At 48.2% G+C, this 23,241-nt stretch overlaps 1 pseudogene; it reads right to left on the bottom strand.

The window, feature by feature from the left end:
* Positions 1-17,638: 17,638 nt before the first annotated feature.
* Positions 17,639-21,944, bottom strand: LOC146187551 (uncharacterized; annotated as a pseudogene).
* Positions 21,945-23,241: the final 1,297 nt, after the last annotated feature.

The following is a 23,241-nucleotide window of genomic DNA, read 5'->3' as shown; positions in this document are numbered from 1 at the left end:
TGGCGCATGAGCGCAGAAGGTCATTAACAACTTTAGAAAGGAAGCAGCGACCGCGATCGGTTAGCAGTTGACGAGGAGCGCCATGAAGAAAGATGACGTCATGCAAAATAAAGTGTGCAACGCCGGAGGCACAGCTGGTGGGGATAGCTCTGGATAGCATACCGGGTGGCGTAATCATTCGCTACTGCAATCCATTTGTTCCCTGAAGTCGATGTGGTAAATGGTCCAAGCAGGTCGAGACCAACTCGAGAAAAGGGCTCAGTGGGAACTGCGAGTGGTTGCAGGGGCCCACTAGGGTGAAGAGACGTTGTCTTCCTGCGCTGGCACATCTCACAGGCGGCGACGTAGCGACGAACAGAGCGGTAAAGGCCAGGCCAGTAGAATCGCCGTCGAGCACTGTCGTATGTGCGTGACACTCCCAGCTGCCTTGCTGTAGGAGCATCATGAAGGTGCGCAAGAACAGCAGAGCCCAGATGTGTCGGGACAACAAGCGAAAGGTCTATACCATCTGGGCGCATATTGCGTCGGTATAATGTGTTATTAAGCAGCACAAACATACTGACGACGGATCGGTGCTGTCGTTGCGCAGGTTATCAATAATGGGGCGCAGGGAAGGATAACAACTCTGTTTGACACCGATAAAGTTCAAAATGGGCAAAACGCAGTCGTCAGCATTAATGTCAGGAACTTCAGGAGCGTCAACGGGGTGGCTTGACAAGCAGTCGGCGTCTTGATATAGGCGGCCTGACTTGTACGCAACAGTAAACGTGTATTCTTGTAATCGCAAGGCCCAGCGACCTAAGCGGCCGGTAGGGTCCTTAAATGAGGACAGCCAACACAAGGCATGACTACGCTGAAGGGCGCCCAAACAAATAAGGGCAGAATTTGGTCAACGCTCAAACAAGTGCAAGCCATTCGTGCTTCGTAATGGAATAATTGCTCTCGGACTGAGATAGAAGGCGCCTGGCATAGGCAATCACACGAGAGTAGCAGTGCTGGTACTGGGCAAGGATGGCGCCAATACCATGTCCGCTAGCTTCGGTGCGCAGTTCTGCAGGCGCAGACGGGTCGAAGTGCGCCAGGACAGGAGGAGCGGTGAGGGCGGACATGAGCGTTGTGAAGGCCTCAGCTTGCTCACGGCTCCACGAGAAAATCACGTTTTTGTACACAAGGGAGGTAAGGGGACGTGCTATGTCAGCGACGTTCCCAATGATGTGACGAAAGTAGGAGCAGAGCCCGAGACAACTTCGCACATCACTTGTATTACGTGGTGTAGGGAACTCGCGGACTGCACGAACTTTATTAGGGTCGGACTGCACACCGTTTGCGTCAACCAAATGTCCCAGGATTTTTATCTGGCGGCGGCCGAAGCTGCATTTTTTTTTTGCATTGAGTTGAAGACCAGCGCAGCGGAAGACTACCAGTATAGTTGAAAGCCGTTGAAGGAAACTTGTGAACGTGAGAGAGAGAAAACGACATCATATAAGTAGCATAAGCACGTTGTCCCCTTGAAGCCACGGAGAAACGAGTCCATCATGCGCTCGAAGGTTGCAGAAGCGTTAAAGAGGACGAATGGCATGACCTTGAATTGGTATAGTCTGTCAGGGGTGACAAATGCGGTTTTCTCTCGATGCCGTTCGTCGACAGCGATTTGCCAGTAGCCGGAACGCATGTCGATCGAGGAAAAACAGCTGACACCCTGTAAGCAGTCGAGGGTGTCGTCAATTCTCGGAAGCGGATAAGCGTCTTTTTAGTTATCTGATTGAGGTGGCGGTAATCTACACAGAATCTCCAAGTTTAATCTTTCTTTTTATTAAAACGACAGAAGACGCCCAGGGACTGCAGGAAGGCTCAATAATATTGTTTGTCAGCATCTTGGCGACCTCCTTCTACATCACATGGCCTTCTGTGAATGGGGCTGGCATCACCAGTATTGATGCAATGGGTAACGACAGATATCTGGCCTAAAGGTCGGTCCCCAAAATAAAAAATGTCGCTGTACGAAAACAAAAGGTCGGAGAAAGCACTGGCTTACTGAGGTGTCAAATCCGCTGCTATCATGGGAGTAAAAAGGGTCGAACGAGAAGCTGATACGAGGGGTTCAGACAGGGGCACAGGCTTGAGGGCAGAAACGTCGCAGTCAGAAAACAGAAACAAGTCAGCGAGTGGAATGCCATGAGGTGAAACTTGGACAGAGCGGCTAAAGTTAAGGAAGGGAAGATAGGTTCTGTTATCCGTGACGGTCAGGACAGTGCGAGGGAGGATGATCTTACGGTGGAGAGCAACATCTGTGATTGGACAAGTAGCGTATGTACCATCACGAATAGCAGGAAACGGGGCCAAAGGAACATACATGGCAGCTTCGGGCGGTATGCGAACAAACTCGATGGAGCCGAGGCGTGGCTTGATATCTGTATGGTCGGAGCAGAAAGGCAGGTCTAAGCGAATGAGGCCACTTGAACAATCAATCAGGACAGTGTGGGCCGTTAAAAGTCGATGCCGATCGAGGATCACATCATAAGGGCAGCGGTCGATTACAGTGAAGAGCACAGGGGTAGTTCAACCACAAATGCTTACGCGCGCAGTGCACAGACCCACGACGGCAGCGACGCCTCCATCGACGACACGAACGACTGATGAAGAGGCTGATCTGACAACTTTTTTGAGTCAGCGGCGAAAAGAAGAGCTGAGGAGGGAAATTTTGGCACTAGTGTCAATGATGGCGGTAACAGGGCCACCATCTACGCAGATATCTAGAAGATTGCAGCGATGAGCGAGGGTCAGCAGAGGATTTTGGCCGGGTCGTCAATGCAGCTTCACCTCCGAGAGGTGAATTGATCAGTTTTCCGGGAGCGGGCCAGAGAAGTGAGGGGACGAGGAACGGCGAGGTTGGGGCAAGGGGGAACGGCGGGCCTAGTGAGACGGCGAACGACTGGACATACGCGGGGATGGCGAGTTAAAGTCACGAGAAGGCGCATTACGGACAGAGTTTGGGTGTGGTCCGTAGGCGGTGCAGCGATCATGATAGTAGCGAGGTCGAGGTGGCGGAACCCAACGGCTGCGGCAATGGCGAGAAATGTGGCCGGCACGTGATCGGTTGAAGCAGATGGGTCGTTTGTCCAAGGTCCGCCATTCTTCTGGGTTGTGGTAGCGTCGGGGTATCGCGTTGGGAAGGGCGCAGTCGGAGCCGCACCAGCTACCACCGGGACGGTGGGCTGGACAGATGGCTGTGCGGACGGCTGACCAGAGCTGAGGCTTGCGTTCGGATTAGGGCCCACGTTCTCGAATTCTTGGCCAACGACAGCTTGGATCAGTGCTATAGTACCGTCTGCCGGCAGAGGTGTGAATGCGACGGGGGCCATTGCCTCCAGCTCTCTGCGAACGATCCTGGTCAAGTTTGGCTTATGGGATGGCTGCTGCAGTGTTGGCAGATCTTGGCACGAAGACGTAGCAATTGTGTTTGGCAAGCGATCGAAGCAGGGAGCAATATGACGATGTTTAGCTTGCTCAAACCGCCGACATACCTCGTGGACGGAGTCGACCGTCGTACAGTCTTTGCTAAAGAGAAGGTAGCAATCCGCTTTAAGATGTGGCCCACCTTGCCACACTCGGGCATGGCGCTGTTCACTTTGCGGCTTAGAGGTAGTACGCCTTGTACATATGACAGATATGCTTCGGTTGACGATTGGGGCTCACGATGCCAAGTCCTTTTTAGCGCCGAGCTTGCGTCCAATCAGCTTGCCAAAAAGATTCCCAAGCTTCTCTTTGCACATGTCCCAGAATGTTAGATCTTCTTCGCGCGTCTCAAACCAGACGCGCGCCGTACCAGCGAGGTAGAAAATACCGTTCGCAAGCATCAATGTTTCGTCCCATCGGTTGCCTACGGACTCGCTCGCACATAATGAGCCAATCTTCGACGTCGACGTCATAGGTGCCGCAAAAGGTGCCCGGATCACGAGGCTGCGCCATGACGACAGTGGGCGCTGGTTGTGCCGCTGTAGAGGTAGATGCGTCGGACTGCATAGTGCTAGCCCCAAGTTGGCGGCTACTGCGGAGATCCAGCTTGTGGTATTGGTGTCGTACCCTGCACGCTCCACCAAGATGTTAGGAGACACGTCGAAATGGTATGAGGCGATGCATTACTTCGTAGCCGCAACAGTTCGCCGTCAGGGACACACTCGCAGGACAACCAGAGCATAGCTGCAGCTTCGTCTTTCTCCACTAGCCCAGCACTTCGTCACCGTCTCTATGACTGCGTACCATAACAATAGGCTTGCTAAATTAATTGACAATAAGAAACAGTTTTAGTGTTTCAGGAAAGTTTAACCGACATAACTACAGAAGATGTCCAACGTTTGGAAAATAATAGTTTGCGACTACAGAATCTAGTTGTTCGGCTCGTCTTTTCTTACCCTCTATCATCGATAGATGTACAATAGCGATAGTGACGTGCACGTTACTCGACTTAATTAGCTCTGCGAAACTTTACTGTATCATAAACGTTTTACTTTATCGGTATTATAAATCGCCTACGCGGTTTCTGGGTTGGGATTTCTACTGCCACTTGTGAGAGGCATTTTATTCAGGGACCAGGCACTACTGCAAATTGTTCCACCGGGTTACAAACACTTTCCCACCAGCTGTCAACAAACATGGATCAATTGGTCGATATAACAATATTGTCGAGGTTACTACAACATACAAACACCTAAGAATAAGTTTTCAAACAGGTTTAACATGGCATCATCACATCGACATTACTCTTGCAACTGCTACTCGCTCACTCGGAATCATGAAAACAGAATAAAGCAATTACCCTCATACTTAATAAAGCTCGCATACACCACCTTAATAAGACGTAAAATTGAATATGCATGTGCAATCTGGGAGGCGAGCCAGAATTACATCATATACAAAAAGTTAAATCCCTTCAAATCCGTGCTGTTTGCTTCAATTTTTCGGACTATTCCACGTACACTAGTGTTACATATTTAAAAAGTCGGGCCGAATTAGATCCACTAACACAACGACAAAAACACGCTCGCTTATCTCTGTTTCACAAGCTCTATCACCACGACGTTTTGCACAGACTTCTTTCAGCCACCTGGCCTCATTTTCCCTCGCCGCGATCATCCCTACAAAGTCAATCTGCCGGTGTGCCATTCATCTTTTTACGCACAATCATTCATACCTAGAACTATAAGTGACTGAATAACCTACCATCCAGTATTGCCACCGAGATTCACCCAAACAAATTTCACAAAATGCTGCATACTCACTTAAGAATGTGACGTCCATGTAAATCACTGAATTAGATTATATATAGTTAATAATCTTTCTTTTCTCCTCACTCGATTACACTTACCTTCTTTGACACATTTTTGTGTTCTTAATCTGCGCTGTAAGCAGGTTTTGTTTCGTTGTTTTATCATTAATCTCAACTGTTTGAATTTTTATGACTTTCCATATGCGCTCTAGTATTGTTCTACAGTAGATCTAAACTAGTGTTTGTATTTTGTTTCTCTTTCCTGTTTTTGAACTAAGTGTTATCAAAGTGCTTTGTGTTCTCTATATGTAATACCCTAGGGTATTTGAATAAATAAATAAATACATACTATCATCTGTTAGGATATATTCCTACCTACTGGAACTCATGAGTCTAACAACGTGTTTGAATATATGGAGAAGCGTAATTCTTTTAAATTGGTTTCCTGCAAAAGCCACGCCTATATAATTTTCCATCCCAGTCTCCCTATAGGGGACAAACACCATACCCTTTACATCCTGAGATAGGCTATAACTGTTGAGTTACTATAGGTTGAACCTTCACCGGCTTCAGACGTTCCGACTAAGTATCTGCGCTCAGTAGTATAACTTTGATAGCCCATCATTCTATTTACATTCTATTATCCGGGAAAACCATCATTTCAGAAATAGGCATGTTGCCTGCGAGAAGCGTTGCTGAATAAAATTGTCTCTTAAGCTAGCTGATTAGGAAAGAACAAGGTAGGACACGTACATGTTTTGAAACCAGTTCTTTCATACCTCGCCTTCATAGGTTATTTAAAAAACCAAAATACATGCAAGAACTGTGAGGGCTGGAGGCGTGTTAGTAAAGAATTATTTACTCGACGAATGCAATTACAGGCTATCAGAGCGCACTGGGATTTGCAGCAGCTATCAATGGAAGAGTGAGTTTTAGGGAAAATATAGTTGTGGTTTAACTCTGTCGAACCCTGGTTGAATTGCGATAGCAACGGCGGAAGCTTCTTTTGCTTGCTGCTTTATTCCCCTATCACGCCCCACTTAGGGTCATCCTTATGAGTCGTCGTCGTTGTCCTCCTATTTTTCTACTCCTTCTTTACTTCCTCTTCTTCTTTTACTTCCTGTTTTCTTTTTCTTTTCTTCTTTTTCTTCTTCTTCCTCTTTTCTTCTCTCTACTCTTCTTTTTATTCCTCTTCTTCCTTTTCCTCTACTTCTTTTTACTCTCCTTCTTTTTCCTCTACTTCTTCTTCATCCTGTTCTTTTTCCTGTTTCTCTTTCTCTTTTTTTTTCTTTTCTTCTTTCTCTACCTTTTTCTATTTCTTTTACTTTCTCTTTCTCTCTCCTTTTCCCTTTTCTTTTTTTCTGTTTCTTTTTCTTTCTCTTTTCGTTTTTCTTTTCCTTTCTTCTCTTCATCTTTTTCTTCTTTTTCTTTTCCTTTGTATGTGTATTTTTCTTTTACTTTATATATATTGTTACTTAGCTGTATTCGCTGTTCGTGATGAGGATGAAGAAGTGCAACAGACTCCGAGAAGACGACGACGCTGAGTGTTGTGAAATCGGTGCCCTCATCAACGTTAGTTGTGCGGACAGCTTTGGGACTGTAAATCTTCCACGTAACATCTCTTGGTGGAGGTTAATCTATTCGATCCCCTGTCACAAGCTGGATCTCCGCAGCGGGCGCCACATCGGAACCACCACGATGACTACCGACGCCTCTACCTCTACAGCCGCCGCCCCTGCTGTTGTAATGGCCCACCCCCGTGACCCCGGAACCTTCTGCGGGACCGACGACGTCGACGTGGACGACTGGCTAGCCCTATACGAGCGCGTGAGCAAGCACAACAGGTGGGATGCCACACTCATGCTCGCGAACGTAATATTTTACTTGGCTGGGACCGCGCGGGTGTGGTTTGAAACCCACGAAGACGAGCTAACATCTTGGGATATTTGCAAACAAAAGCTGCACGACCTATTCGGAAAGCCTATTGGCCGCCACATTGCCGCCAAAAAAGCGCTCGCCTCTCGGGCTCAAACGTCTACGGAGTCATATCTCACTTACATCCAAGACGTCCTGTCTCTATGCCGCAAAGTCGACCAAGGCATGCCTGAGGAGGATAAAGTCGGCCATATAGTAAAAGGCATTGCCGACGATGCCTTCAACCTCCTGTTGTGCAGGGATTGCTCAACCGTGGACTCTGTGCTGCAGGTGTGCCGACGTTTCGAGCAGGCGAAACAGAGGCGCATATACCACCGTTTCGACCGGCTGCCGAACACGGCTGCTAGCTCCTCCTGTATCGATATCCCGACTCCTCGACCGCCTGCGAACGACAGCACTTTGACACGCATTGTCCGCCAAGAGCTTGAGGCAATGACTCCCGCGGCCTTGCTGTCGCATACACCCGACAACACCCTGGCTACCATATCACTTATTAAGGCTGTTGTTCGCCAAGAGGTTGCGAATATGGGCCTCCCTTCTACCAGCACCACCGACACCACGGATTCAGGACCTGCCCCTCCAGTAATTGCTGCCACCTCAACCAACGCCGGTTTCTCGCCCCGATATCGTTACCGCAACCCAAATGAATGGCGTACCCACGACAATCGCCCATCTGTTTTACTTGTTCTCGCGTTGGCCACATTTCCCGCCACTGCCGTAGTCGCTGGTACACGCCATCTCGTCAGTACACCTACGTTGACCGCCGCGGAGACTATGCCCCTCGCTATTCCCCACATCGCCCCGACCAGACCCTTGCTGACCCCGGTTCCACTGTCCATCCTGCCAACCGTTCACCATCCCCGCAAGCACGACGTTCGCGTTCTCCTCATCCTCGCCGCAGTTCGCCAACGTCCTACTCTGGCCACTTACCGGAAAACTAGCCAATGCAGCTCCCGGAGGTGACGGTGCATTTATGACCCGGACTGAAAAGCCTCTGTTGACCCCTGCCCTACAAAATAACCGTATCGACGTCTTTGTGGATGGAGTTCCCGTTTCTGCTCTAATTGATACAGGCGCCCAACTGTCCGTTCTAAGCTCCTCATTTCGTCGTCGCCTCAAGAAAGTCCTTACGCCAGCCGTCTCGTCCACAGTTCGCGTCGCCAATGGCAGCCCTGCTGCCGTGGTTGGCATGTGTACGGCGCGAGTTACAATTGCTGACCGTCATGCCCCAGTGTTGTTCACCGTCCTACATGAATGCCCCCACGACGTTATCCTTGGCATTGATTTCTTAACAGCCCACTCTGCCCTTATTGACTGCTCTAGTGGCCTACTTCGCTTGGACCTCCCGCTCTGCTCTGAAGACCCCTCCTGCTCACCCCGACTTCGATCAGCACAGTTTAGCCGCCTTCCTCTAGAAACTGCCGTTTACATCCCTATGTCGCCATTCCCACCCGTCCCAGATGGCGACTATCTCGCTTGTCCCATTACTGATGTCATGCTGCAGCGGCACGTCACCCTTCCTCATCTAATTGTGCACATCTCCCAGAACCGCACCACTCTCCCACTCCTCAACTTCAGCTTTTCAACTCAAGTTCTGCCCGAGGGAATTTCATTAGCTTCGCTGTCCCCGATGACCGATTGTGCCATTTCAGCTCTGTCTACAGATCATACAACTGCCGTCCCTGCCAACACCCCCTCGTCGTCCACATCGCGTCCTGATCCGCTTGACAGCATGATATCAGCTGATCTGCAACCTGAATTCGCCGCTGATTTACACAAGCTTTTGTTTACCTACAGTGACCTTTTTGACTTCGGCACCCGCCCATTGGGTCAAACGACAGTTGTAACCCACCGCATTGACACCGGGGACGCCAGTCCTATCCACAGGCGGCCCTATCGTGTTTCGCTTGCCGAGCGACGCGTCATTCAAACGGAGGTCGAAAAGATGTTAACGAACGACATAATCGAGCCTTCCAGTAGCCCCTGGGCATCCCCTGTCGTGCTGGTCAAGAAGAAGGATAACAGTTGGAGATTCTGCGTTGACTACCGTCATTTGAATAAGATAACCAAAAAAGATGTATATCCTCTTCCGCGCATCGACGACGCGCTTGATAGTTTGCACGGAGCCAGCTACTTTTCATCCATCGACCTTCGTTCCGGCTACTGGCAGATTTCTGTCGACGAGAGAGCCCGTTTAAAGACAGCGTTCATCACCCCTGACGGCCTCTATCAATTTAAAGTCATGCCTTTTGGCCTATGTAACGCCCCTGCAACTTTCGAACGGATGATGGACTCATTGCTGCGCGGCTTCAAGTGGACGACTTGTCTTTGTTACTTAGACGACGTCATTGTTTTCTCGTCCACTTTTGACAGCCACCTCTCTCGCCTTTCTACCATTCTCGAGTTATTCCGCCGCGCCGGCCTTCAACTCAACTCAAAGAAATGCAGTTTCGGCCATCGGGAAATCAAAGTGCTTGGTCACTTGGTTAATGCTTCCGGTGTTCAGCCTGACCCTGACAAGATACGTGCCGTCACAGATTTTCCCACTCCGCGTTCATCCAGCGATGTCCGAAGCTTTATTGGCCTATGTTCCTATTTCCGACGATTCGTCCCGAACTTCGCAGTCCTTGCTCGTCCGCTCACCCAACTCCTCAAGAAAGACGTTTCATTCTATTGGGGGCCTGAACAAGTTGCAGCTTTCTCAAAGCTTATTGCTGCTCTTACTACTCCACCAGTCTTGGCCCACTTCAACCCTTTCGCCAATACTGAACTCCGTACCGACGCAAGTGGCCATGGAATAGGAGCTATTCTCGCTCAGCAACAACACGGCCGTACAAGGGTGATTGCGTATGCCAGCCGCCTCCTGTCAACGCCCGAACAAAATTATTCTATTACAGAGCGAGAGTGCCTGGCGCTTGTCTGGGCTATTACGAAATTCCGCCCTTATTTGTTTGGCCGCCATTTTACTGTGATAACAGACCATCATGCCTTGTGCTGGCTTTCCTCTCTCAAAGATCCTACTGGCCGTTTGGGGCGCTGGGCGCTACGATTACAAGAATACACCTTTTCCGTCGTCTACAAGTCCGGCCGGCTTCACCAAGATGCCGACTGTTTGTCACGTCATCTCGTCGACTCCCCTAGTCCTACAGACTCTGACGATGATGCATATGTCTTATCTGTCTCCGCCTTTGCCAACATTGCCAAGGAACAGCACTTAGATCCTTCTCTGCATTCCATTATCCTCCGTCTTACCTCCGACCGCCCTGACCCATCTCTCGCCTTATTTGTACTCCACGAGAACACCCTATACCGACGTAATATGCGACCAGATGGCACAGACCTTTTGCTCGTCGTTCCACAACACCTGCGTTCCACCCTCCTTGAACAGTTCCATGATGCTCCCACGGCTGGCCACTTGGGTGTCTCTCGAACATACGACAGCCTGCGCCGACGTTTCTACTGGCCGGGGCTCTACCGCTCTGTCCAGCAGTACATTGCCGCGTGTGAACTGTGTCAGCGTCGGAAGAAGCCCACAATTTTGCCTTCAGGTCATATGCAGCCAATACCCATACCAACTGACCCATTTTCCCGTATAGGCGTTGACCTCCTTGGCCCCTTTCCAGTTTCCACCTCGGGGAACAAATGGATCGCCGTCGCCACCGATTACGCTACTCGGTACGCTATTACCCGAGCCATCCCGACCAGCTGCGCCACAGACGTCGCTGACTTCCTTCTAGAAAACGTAATTCTTCATCATGGTGCTCCTCGCGAACTACTAACTGACCGTGGCCGCTGTTTCCTGTCGCGAGTGGTTGACGAAATTCTCCGTTCGTGCTCCGTCCGCCACAAATTCACCACCGCATATCACCCCCAGACCAACGGCCTCACGGAACGTCTAAACCGTACCCTCACAGACATGCTGGCCATGTATGTGTCTGACGACCATCGAGATTGGGACGTTCATCTCCCCTTTGTCACATTCGCCTACAATTCATCTGTCCATTCTACCGCTGGATACTCCCCATTTTATTTATTATTTGGCCGACACCCGTTACTACCCTTCGACACCTCTCTACCCGCGGCAGACGCCACCAGTACTTACACCAGTGATGCCGTCACCCGTGCTCATGATGCCCGCCGGTTAGCTCATGCCAGGCTCTCTGCATCCCAAGACTCTCAAAAGATCCGGTACGACAGCCTCCACCGTGATGTCCACTACACTCCTGGATCTCTCGTTTTGCTGTGGCTCCCGTGCCGTCGAGTGGGCTTGTGTGAAAAACTTTTGCCCCGTTACACTGGCCCTTACCGTGTTTTGCGCCCCGTGACCGACGTCACCTACGAAGTTGAATCTGTGGTTCCGAAGTCCACGTCCACAGCTCCAACCTGCCAAATAGTGCATGTGTCCCGTCTGAAGCCTTATCATCAACGTTCTATTTCGCTAACATAGACCGCACCGGGACTGTGCTTTTCCCGCGGGGGGGTAGTGTTACTTAGCTGTATTCGCTGTTCGTGATGAGGATGAAGAAGTGCAACAGACTCCGAGAAGACGACGACGCTGAGTGCTGTGAAATCGGTGCCCTCATCAACGTTAGTTGTGCGGACAGCTTTGGGACTGTAAATCTTCCACGTAACAATATTTTTTTCCTTTGTCTTTCTCTTTTTCTCCTTTTCCTTTATCTTGTTCTTTTTCTTGTTTTTTTTTCTGTTCCTTCTTTTTCTTCGTTTCCTTCTTCTTCTTTGTCTTCAACTTCTTCAATTTTTCTTCTTCTTCCTCTTTCTCTTCTTTTTTCTTTTCCTTCTTCTTTTTCTTCTTTCCCTTTCTCTTTTCCTTTGGATTCTTGTTTTTTGTCCTGTTTCTTTTTTGTCTTCTTTATCTTTTTCTTTTCCTTCCCTTTTCTATTTCTTTCTGTCCCTATTTTTCTTTTCCTTTTATTCTTCTTGTTTTTCGTCGTCGTCTTCTTCTTAATCGCCATGCGACGTCTTGACTTGTCCTGACAGTACATCGCGCGCCCCTTGTCGAACACAACCAGAATTTCATTGAACGCATTTATGTTCACCGGCGTTCTGTAATTTGTCTACAGGAAAAGGAAGGTGCAGTATCTGTCACTGGCGGAATCTCGGTATCATTCTCATTGTAGACAAGGGGAATTATGAAGAGTGCTTCACGATCCGGGGTGTGGCGGAACAACATAGATATCAATTCTTTGTATAAATGTTTCTGTGAAACAGAGAATAAGTACTCATAAGAGAAGTGAACTGCCAGAAAACACACTGAACCGTAAACTTCTTCCATAAAACCACTAATAAGGCCCGATCGGTAAATTTGGAAGAAGTGTACTTCAGTAGAGTTAGTTGTTGGGTTAGTTGGTATTCCATATTTAAGGACATAGTTTTCAGCGCAAAGGCACGCGTCCAGAGGATAGAAGAAAAAGGAAGACTTCTTATTCTTTCCTTTGGCCGCGTGCTTTGCGCTGTAAACTATGTCCTTAAATATGGAAGAAGGTTAACAAGGTTAGTTTGCAGGGATGCTCTGGTAATTGGGTGGGAGCTATCACGGAAAAAGAAGAAACGAGCAACTAACTGTCTGACATAGAGATGTGTCAAACCTAGTCCGCCAGCAGAAACAGGCCTGAATAAGTTATCGCGACGCATAGGCTCAAAGCTGGGCGACCATATGAACGTCGCAAACGTTCGGTGAAATCTTTGGATGTAATTTCTCGCGTAATGGAGTACCTGTAAAACATAATAGATTTTTGTAGCCAGAAATAGGATACAGGCCTGTGCTCGACCAAACATTGATAGGTGGTGTGGAACTAAATTTTGAAAAGAATTGATATGTATGTTGTTCCCGCCTCCCGTATATCGTTCACTCTATTCTAATTGTATAGGGCATTAGGTGTTGAAAAGGGTGCGCAAAATGCCTCTCTCACCTTCTACCAAAACGTTTTTCTTTAAACTTTATGCCATAATTTGGCCTGTAAAAGTGTGGCATCACAAAAACTATATTTTCGTTTCTTCTGTTAATTGCCGGTTATGTGACACACCTGAAACCATCGAACACTGTTTTATTGCCTGCAAAGATGCAATATTATTTTGGGACATTCTGCAAAGAACATCGAAGAAAGACTTTATTTTGAATTCCCACAGTGTGCGTTACTTGATAACGACCGAACATCACCACGAACCCTTTGACATGATTTTCCTCCTTGGACTGCACAGCCTGTGGAAAAAACGCATGTTTGATCAAAATGCTGAGCCTCTCGTCTCCCCCGCTACTCATTTCGGCCAGATGATGCACCAGCTTAGTGACACTTACGAAGATAGTGACTATCAACCGGACTGGCTGCCATTGTTGATGTGTTGTCTTTCTTTGCCATCGTTTTAGTTAATTTGTGCTGAGTCGTATTCTAGTAATTGTGTGGTGTTGTGCTGCATGTTTCAATTAGACTTTTTTCCTATAGGCTGATTACATTGTAAATAATGTATATAGCTCTATGCTGAATTTAAAGGCATGTAATAAATACCATGCTGAAAAAAAAAACAAAAAAATTCGGGGCGTGGCGCAGTGGTAAAGCACTGGGCTGGGGATCCAAGGGATAGAGGTTCGATTCCCCGGTGGGAGACATGGTTAATTAATTTCTTTTTTAAGTATCTGCGCCGCAAAAGCTCCTCTTCCTCCTTCCCCGCTGTTCAAGGTCAAGCGTGGCGTCCGTCGGGACGGCTCGAAACCTGGCGCAGCATTGCTATCGCAATAAATGTTGGCCAAGATGGGATTCATGATATGAAGGGAAGAAAGCAGAAATGTTGACTGCAAATCAGCTTTAATAAAGGTAGGACAGAATTCGTAGATATGCGGTAAAATAATAAAATTTGACATAAACGTATCTAGCGCCTAGATGGGAAACAGATGACGGCTAGGAGGCGTCTGCAAGCAGATGTTCATCCAAATCCGGTTTAAAATAAATATATATTCCCAGATTTTGAAGATGAGAGCTGCCGGATTGGCGGGCAGAGGGGCAACCTGAACCATATAATATTGGAGTGCATGCATTTCCCAGGCAGGGCAAACAAAATTGAAAGTAGAGAAGCCTGGGAGGGTTTGCTGAAAAGTCCAACCGCGGATCACCAGCTCCTAGCGATTCGACTGACTGAAGAGGCAGCCGAGATCCAGGGTATTTTGGCCAGCATCTGAAGCGGATTCTCACCTGCCCCAAGGCGTCTCTCCTCTAGAGGGGAGGACCTGGTGTATAAAAGAGTCTTTTCTGTCGGTCAATAAAGCTGACTCACTCACTCTAGCCCCACGAAAGTACGTGTCCAAAAAAAAAAAAAAAAACAATGGCAGTGTTAAAAAGTAGTTATAAGGAGTACAGCGGCGTGTGAAAGCTTTTACGCACAAACGAAGGCGACGAAGTGCAATGCAGGGCGCTTTCAGCATTCAGCGGCGGCAATATCTACGACATTCTTGGGTTCGAATTCACTGTACTCGACGGTTTTTTTCTTCCGGGTGCCGGTTGCGCACACCAGAAAAAACAAAAATTCGTTTGAGGCATTTCAACTCGGTAAGGTGAAAGCCTTTGTTCGACTCTGTGTACTCGTTTGCTGCGCTTCACATTATTTATTGTGCACTGCTCTGCCTTCTTTTCTTCTGCGTAGTATTCATTTGTGCGCTATCATTGTTTGTCATTTAATCAGCACAGATCCGCTAGTTTTTACTCATTTTGCGAGATCTCATACTAACTCGGCGTCTTTCGGCTGGATGTGATTCATAATTCTAGTTTTTTCGTTTTTGACCGAAAGTGTTGGTCTTCCGGTGATCTCAAGTGTTAATCACCCTTAATTACACGTTCGGAATCTAATCCGTCACAAATCCTGCCTAACTCAATTTTGACGTTTATCTGTACCATCGGCTGTCCTAGCCGAGCTGTTATCACGTCCCCTGCGTCTATCAACGTCAGCGCTATAGTGAGACAAATTTCATATTTTCGGCTGTAAATAATTACCTAACTATTGTACGGTCATAAAATTTGGCTACTAGATTTATTTGTTTCTCCTTTAGTCTATACTATTATTCGTTTTCTCCTATATTTATTCGTTCAATTGTTATCAGTGGTGGTAACCTCACGCCGACGCACACTTTTTGCGCACACGCGTAGCAACGGCGCCGTAGCAACGGCGGTTTAAGGCTTTCGCCTTAAACCGCCGTTGCTACGGCAACGATGCTCAGCCACAGCATTGTTGATACTTTGGTGCTCGGGGTAAGACGACTACATTGAATTATTTCGCACTGAATCTACTAATCAGCACTCAGCTGAGTACGGTAGTCCCACGGAATACTTATCTATCATTATAAAGCGAGATAAGCACTCATTAAAAAATGCAACTCGTTCTGAGAAAGCATTCATGATAGGCGACTGACGCAAGCATCCTTTATTTGTTCCCTGTCTCGTTATTTTCCCTTCCGGCAGCATAGCGCTGCACTGTTCTCCATCATGCAGCTGACGGATGATATTACAATTTACAGCTTTTTTTTTTGTTTTAGAGCGCAGTGCTCGAACTACTGAATCTTGCGTGTTGCTTGCTTTGCGTGTCATTTGCAGTTTTTCTCTGACACCGACAAGCTCTTCAAGAGACCGATGGATTTCCTACTGGAAGTCAATGAGGTCACTATCACGACAGATGGCGCGAGAGTCTACGAAGCTCATTACACTTCAAGCGATGAATTCGGCATCTATAACGCGGTGAGTTTGGTTAACGCTAAGTTAAGTTTGGTTAAGTGCAAGGCACCCGCCTTAGTTACGTAGCAATAGCACCACCCTTCTTCGGAATACAAATAATCATTGTTTAGTAGCGTTGTTAAAATAATGAAATGCTTAGTAGGAACGGGTTTTTGACTATATAGACCGCATACCTGGTTTATGTTAAGAACATGCAATTAGTGCTCAAAATAACGGCCATATTTATTAAAATAAACTAGAAAAGTCGATACATATGTTGCCAATGACCCCGCTTTTTCAAGCAAACAATAACTATAGAAGGAACGACGTTACAATAAAATTAAAGATGCAAATACGGGCGCGTTAGTTCAGTAGCACGGACAGTGAAAGAATTCTACGTTCTGAAACCAAACAGCGAAAGGACAAAAGCAGTAGAATTTATGTCGTTCGTTCCTTTTCGGAAGGTTCTTTAAACCCTTCCTGTTATGTAGTTAGGCGTAGAGAAGACCAGGAGGCGTACTTGAAGGTGATGATGGTAGACATATATTTACAGCATGACATATGTATATATATATATACAGAGCAAAACTGGAACATGAAATGAATTTACAAAAACCACACTCTGCGCTACTTTACTCTTCGACCTAACTGGTTAGAGCCTAAGCAGAACAGCCGCGTTACATGCCTACACATGGAGCCCCAGCTCAGACTGGACTGACTCTTGGATCACGTCTCATTTTACACCTTCACAAAACAAAGAAATAGGGGCGGTCATTTTCAGAGGCCAGCCCCACATATCAACTGTCTAATAAGGAAATATGCTAGATGGGCACATCCCCATGGGTTGGCCTTAGCCTCTAACCCAGGGCCCCACTAGCCATACAAATTACAAACAAACAAAGCACAGCAAAACGCTTTCCCCTGTGAGGGTGTCGAACCCTCTCCTCTCGTGAGACTTTCTTCCCACTTGTCTCCCGCACACCGTCGCCTCATCCATGCTGCCGCTGCTGGCCGAATCATTTCCACAGTGCATTGCCCCGCGCCACCCGTGTTTACCACTACGAGCAATGACAAAGAAAGGGAAAGATCAACCAGCCGCCATTCCGCAGGTGGCTGGTTCTGGCTTGCCCGCTCTGAGCACAAAAGAGCGCCCGAAAAAGCATTCAGGAGTTTACGCGGGTATTGTGCTCAGAGCGGGCAAGCCAGAACCAGCCACCTGCGGAATGGCGGCTGGTTGATCTTTCCCTTTCTTTGTCATTGCTCGTAGTGGTAAACACGGGTGGCGCGGGGCAATGCACTGTGGAAATGATTCGGCCAGCAGCGGCAGCATGGATGAGGCGACGGTGTGCGGGAGACAAGTGGGAAGAAAGTCTCAGGAGAGGAGAGGGTTCGACACTCTCACAGGGGAAAGCGTTTTGCTGTGCTTTGTTTGTTTTTAATTTGATTTGCTAGTGGGGCCCTGGGTTAGAGGCTAAGGCCAACCCATGGGGCTGTGCCCATATAGCATATTTCCTATTGGACAGTTGATGTGTGGGACTGGCGTCTGAAAAAGACCGCCCCTATTTCTTTGTTTTATGAATATGTAAAATGAGACGTGATCCAAGAAAGTTCAGTCCAGTCTGAGCTGGGGCTCCATGCGTAGGCATGTAACGCGGCTGTTCTGCTTAGGCTCTAACCAGTTAGGTCGAAGAGTAAAGTAACGCAGAGTGTGGTTTTTGTAAATTCATTTCATGTTCCAGTTTCCATTCTTTCCATTTCCATTCTTGATACCTTTTCGATGTCTAACCGTTATGTTATAACGCTGGAGTGCCAGCGCCCACCTAGCCAATTTCGCCCCGTGTGGAGTGCACGTCGTCAGGTATGACAGCGGATTGTGGTCAGAGACAACATTGACCTCAGCGCCAAAGAGCCAGTAGTCGAACATCTTTAGAGCCAAAATAATAGCAAACGCTTCGCGCTCTATAGACGACCATCTCACCTGGGTCGTATCGAAGCGATGGCTTGCGAATGCTATAGGCCTCTCATCGCCATTTTCAGTCATCTGTGCCAAGCAATCCCCGGCAGCTGTCGCTGATGCGTCAGTGAACAGCCAATATGGCTCATGAGGTTGCGGAGTGCTCAACGCCACTGCTCTGCAGAGCGAGCCCTTGAGCTGTTCTAACGCGCGTTGCACATCTTGCGGCCACGGGATTAAGTTTGGTACTCCTCGCTTTGTCAACGCCGTTAGTGGGCTAGCTATTTCAGCATACCCAGATACATAATCCCTGTAATATCCGCATAGTCCCAGTAAACTTCGCAGCTCTTTCTTTGTTCTAGGCTGCACTAGGCCTTCTATTGCAGATACTTTCTCGGGGTTGGGTGCATGAGTCCCTGAGCCCACTATGTGCCCTAGATAACGAATGTGAGACTGTCCCACTTCATTTTTCTCAGGGCTAGCCTTTAGCCCTGCTTCCCCAAGTAACCAAAATATGGTATCGACGTGCTCTACGTGATCTTGCCAGGTTTGCGAGAAAATAGCTATATCATCTAGATATGCCGTAGCGTAGGCTTGATGCTTAGCGAGGAGCGTATTAATCATTCTTTGGAAGGTCGCTGCCGAGTTTTTTAACCCAAAGGGCATCACCTTCCATGAATATTGACCCTCATGGGTTACAAATGCGGTGAGTACCTGGCTCTGCGGGTCCATCGGTACCTGCCAGTAGCCACGCCTCAGATCACCCAAAGTGATGAACTGCGCGCGACCGACTCTAAAAATTAGTTCCTGTGAGTTAGTCATTGGAAACGCGTCTGCACGGGTTCCTGCATTCAAAGTTCGGTAGTCAATACACATTCGCACTGACCCGTCTTTCTTCCCCATACACACAACCGGGTGCGCAAATTCACTCTCTACAGGATAGATTAATCCTAAATCAAGTAGCTCATCCACTTGGCGGCTTACTTCTTTCTTGAGCAGTTCAGGCACTCGATAAGGAAAAGCTTTCTTCGGTTTAAACCCTTCTTCTAGCTCAATTCGGTGCCTTCCTACTTTCGCCAATCCCGGCCTGCCATCAAAGAGTGCACGATGTTTTCGGAACAACCGTCGTATTTCATTCTGCTCCATCTTACTGAGGTGGGCTAATTTCTCTAACGGTATTAGCTCCTCATCTTTTAGAGGGGGTGCGACTTGCGGTGCACACTCTACTTCTCCAAACTCATGATCATCATCAAACGCTACACCAACCTGGCTTACCCTTGCGTAGTACGGTCTCATTCGGTTGGCGTGGACCACAGATCTTTTTCCCTGTTGCGTTTCTACTCTGTACGAATGTTGCCCCTCACAACGAATTACTGTGAAAGGACGGAGCCACTTAGGAGCCATCTTGGTGGTGCGGTCTGTGTCGAAAACGAGAACCTGATCCCCTACATTAAAGACTTTATTCGCGTACTTCTATTCTATGCTTCTGCGTAGCTAGCTTGTCGCGCCATGCTTGTGAGTCCTGCCACATTGGCCGCTAGCTCAAACTTCTCCCGTAGCTCCGTCAAGTACCTCGGAGGTTCCTCCCTAAGCGTCGCTGGTACACTAACTTCTCCTGCCCATGTCTGGCGAATAATTGTAAGTGGACCTGTCGGATTTCTGCCATATAAAAGCCTAAAGGGTGCTACCCAGGTAGTGTCGTGGGGAACTTCGCGGTAAGCCCACAACACAAATCGGATCAACTTATCCCAATTTTTAGGGTCTTTTTCTATTACATAAAAGAGCATGTTCCTTAGCACCCGATTCCATCTTTCCACGGCCCCGTTGCTTTCAGGGTGTTCCGGAGTGGAAAATTTAGGGGAACAACCTAATTTCTCTAGCATCAGCTGAGTGAGTTGTGCCTTGAAATTTGTTCCCTGATCCGAACAGATAGTCTGTGGGACCCCTGTTCGACTGAAGATTTCTAATAGAGCATCACAGGTAGCCCTTGCCTTTAAGGAACGAAGACATACTACTTCCGGCCATCTCGTGCATAAGTCAACATGGCACAAATCATATTTGTGACCCCTACCAGATGGCGTATCAAGAGGCCCTATAACATCTACATTAACAACCTGAAAGGCATGTTCAGGCCTTGTTATTGGCGTGATGGGTATATTGTCAGTTTGACGTCGGTCTCAGCGGATCTGGCACCCATGGCAAGACTGGCAGTACTCTGAAATTTCTTTTTCCATGCCAGGCCAATAGAAGTTGTACTTTATGCGGGCTTTGGTCTTTCTTGGACCCAGGTGTCCACCCCACAATGATTCATGCGCCAAGAACAGAACTTCCTTTCGTTTTTCTCGGGGAAGCACCAGCTGTCGCACTTTAGTACCTGATATTGAGTCCCAGTGGTGAAGCAAACCCTCGCTAACGAACATACCCGCCTTTCCGTGCTTAGAGTCCTCCCATGCCTTTCTCAAGTTCTCATCAGCGACCTGTGCTGCTCGAAATATTTCCCGCTGGCTAGACAGCGAAACTGCCTCTTCTTTCTCATTTGACTCTGCTTCCTCTTGTGAATATTCGGCATTCAGTGCCGTGTTCACCTCGCATGTCAGTGCCTCATAGTGCCGATTTTCTGCGTTTTCTAGTTCCTTGTTAGAAACCCTCACTGCACCCATACTTGTGTGCTCAAACTTACTGTGATCTTTAAGCAGCGGCCAGTCCTCTAATGAAAGCAAACAGTTCACACCTTCGGCCAGCTCATTAGTGAGGGCACATACTATGCCTATCTTTTGATCTTCTGCAACTGTTCTCGGCCTAGATATTTTTACAGGAATCGTCGCCAACTTCGCCTGAATGGAGCTGCCGAAAGCTGACACTAGTTTCACTGCCCCAGATGGTTCCGTCAGCGCATGCGGTAGTATGCTTTCTCGTATTACTGTTATTTCACTACCAGTATAAAGCACTGCCTAGTGCAAACATCTCCGCACACAAGATCTACAAAGTGGAGCTTCGATGTGGCTGCCCTCAAACTTTGCATCGGTACCTTAACTTTAGCAGTTAAACCCGTACTTTGGTTTGAAACTGGTTCCTTTGCATCCGTCTCATCGACCCGCGCGACCTTCTGCACCCTCTTTTGGTACCCATTTCCTTGTTTCAGGCGCGGTTCATTTCCTGTTGCTTGCGGGCAATTCCTAGCAATGTGCCCCTGCCCATGGCATAGATGGCACTTTACTATGGGCTTTTCGGAATTGATCGGTTTTCGGCCCATTTGCTGCACTGGCGCCGTAAGCTGCTTTGTAGCTCGGCCTTTACCTTTTGCTTGCTCAAAGATCTGTAGAGCCTTTGATAGCTCTTTGGGCTTCAGCCAACTCTCTCCTTCCTGCAGGCGCATATATTCGATGCCCTCTGAGCTGAGACCTGCCTTAATGCGATCAGACACCATTAGGGCAGTCAGCGCCCCTACTGAGTCCACCTCTCTAGCCTGGATGTAGTATGCTAGGTACGTTTTCACGTGTGATGCAAACTGAGCCCATGTCTCCTCCTTCCTTTTTGCTGCTTTTTCAAATCTTTCCAGGTACTCAGCTGGGGTGAGTTTTAGCTCAGTTAGCACCGCTGCTTTCACAGCCTCATAGTCCGTGCATTCCGCTCCATCGAGGTTACAAAGCAAGTATCGGACTCGCTCTGTCAGTGCCGGCATAATTAAATGCACTCGGTTGCTGTACGGCACACTGAAAGTGACGAACAACTTCTCCACCTCATCAAACCACAGTGGTACATCAGCATCGAATGGCATTTTGTAGCCTTTTAGGACTTTTGCACACTGTGATGTTGAATCTGAGCCTATACTTCGCTCATCCCTCCGTCCCGACCCAAGCGGTGACAGTCGACCACTCGACAGCCCAAGCTCCATCTGCTTTAAGGCTTGTCGCTCCCGAGATTCAATTTCACGTATTCGTAGCTCCATTTCCATCTTTAACTCCATATGGCGAATAGCCATCCTCTCTGTCTCGGCTCCTGTCGCGTCTAGTGACAATGTTGGTCTCTGGTCGCCGGCCTGTAACCTGCTCTCCACATTGTAATCACCCTCCATAGTCACTACCTCACTCTGCTCAGTAACCAATTCTACTCCGCCCCCTAGCGATTGCTGCTCCTGTTGAGGATTTGACTTCGATTCACTCTCAGGATTAGATTCGCTTTCTTTAGCGGCTAGCATTCTCCTCGTCTCAACCATAAGCGTCACAAACCAACCACCATGCCAACTTCAACAAACGCAAGAAATCCCACTCACCCGGCGCAGATCTTTTGTTGTCTACTACCCAGAGCCCGGATGATGCCTCCGCTCCGACGGCGTCGGTGGCAGCCGAGGTAGAATCGTCCCTAGACGGTTCCTCGCTGCTCCGTGTCGAATGGCCTGTGGTTGCCGGTGCGCTGCTTGTCCTTGTAGATGAGACGTGCCGAACCCTGTCGAGCTGCGCCAGTAGAATTTATGTCGTTCGTTCCTTTTCGGAAGGTTCTTTAAACCCTTCCTGTTAGTAGTTCGGCGTAGAGAAGCCAAGGAGGCGTACTTGAAGGTGATGATGGTAGAGCATATATTTACAGCATGACACGCACATATGTATATATATATATATATATACAGAGTAAAACTGGAACATGAAATGAATTTACAAAAACCACACTCTGCGTTACTTTACTCTTCGACCTAACTGGTTAGAGCCTAAGCAGAACAGCCGCGTTTCATGCCTACGCATGGAGCCCCAGCTCAGACTGGACTGAACTTTCTTGGATCACGTCTCATTTTACATATTCATAAAACAAAGAAATAGGGGCGGTCTTTTTCAGACGCCAGTCCCACACATCAACTGTCCAATAGGAAATATGCTATATGGGCACAGCCCCATGGGTTGGCCTTAGCCTCTAACCCAGGGCCCCACTAGCAAATCAAATTAAAAACAAACAAAGCACAGCAAAACGCTTTCCCCTGTGAGGGTGTCGAACCCTCTCCTCTCGTGAGACTTTCTTCCCACTTGTCTCCCGCACACCGTCGCCTCATCCACGCTGCCGCTGCTGGCCGAATCATTTCCACAGTGCATTGCCCCTCGCCACCTGTGTTTACCACTACGAGCAACGACAAAGAAAGGGAAAGATCAACCAGCCGCCATTCCGCAGGTGGCTGGTTCTGGCTTGCCCGCTCTGAGCACAATACCCGCGTCAACTCCTGAAAGCTTTTTCGGGCGCTCTTTTGTCGCATCTGCAGACGGGATAAAATTCCTTTCGCACTGCTCAAAGTTGCAGTGTAAAAAAAAAGGGCCGAAGGGTCATTTGGATGCTCGCTACCGGCCAGTACGAAGGGTGCCAAGATGCGTGCACCTGGCGTGCACCTGGCT

The sequence above is a fragment of the Amblyomma maculatum genome, chromosome 6, assembly GCF_055883805.1.
Source record: "Amblyomma maculatum isolate TAMU_Amacu chromosome 6, ASM5588380v1, whole genome shotgun sequence".
NCBI lineage: Eukaryota > Metazoa > Arthropoda > Arachnida > Ixodida > Ixodidae > Amblyomma > Amblyomma maculatum.
This window is presented reverse-complemented; position numbering and strand designations above follow the sequence as displayed.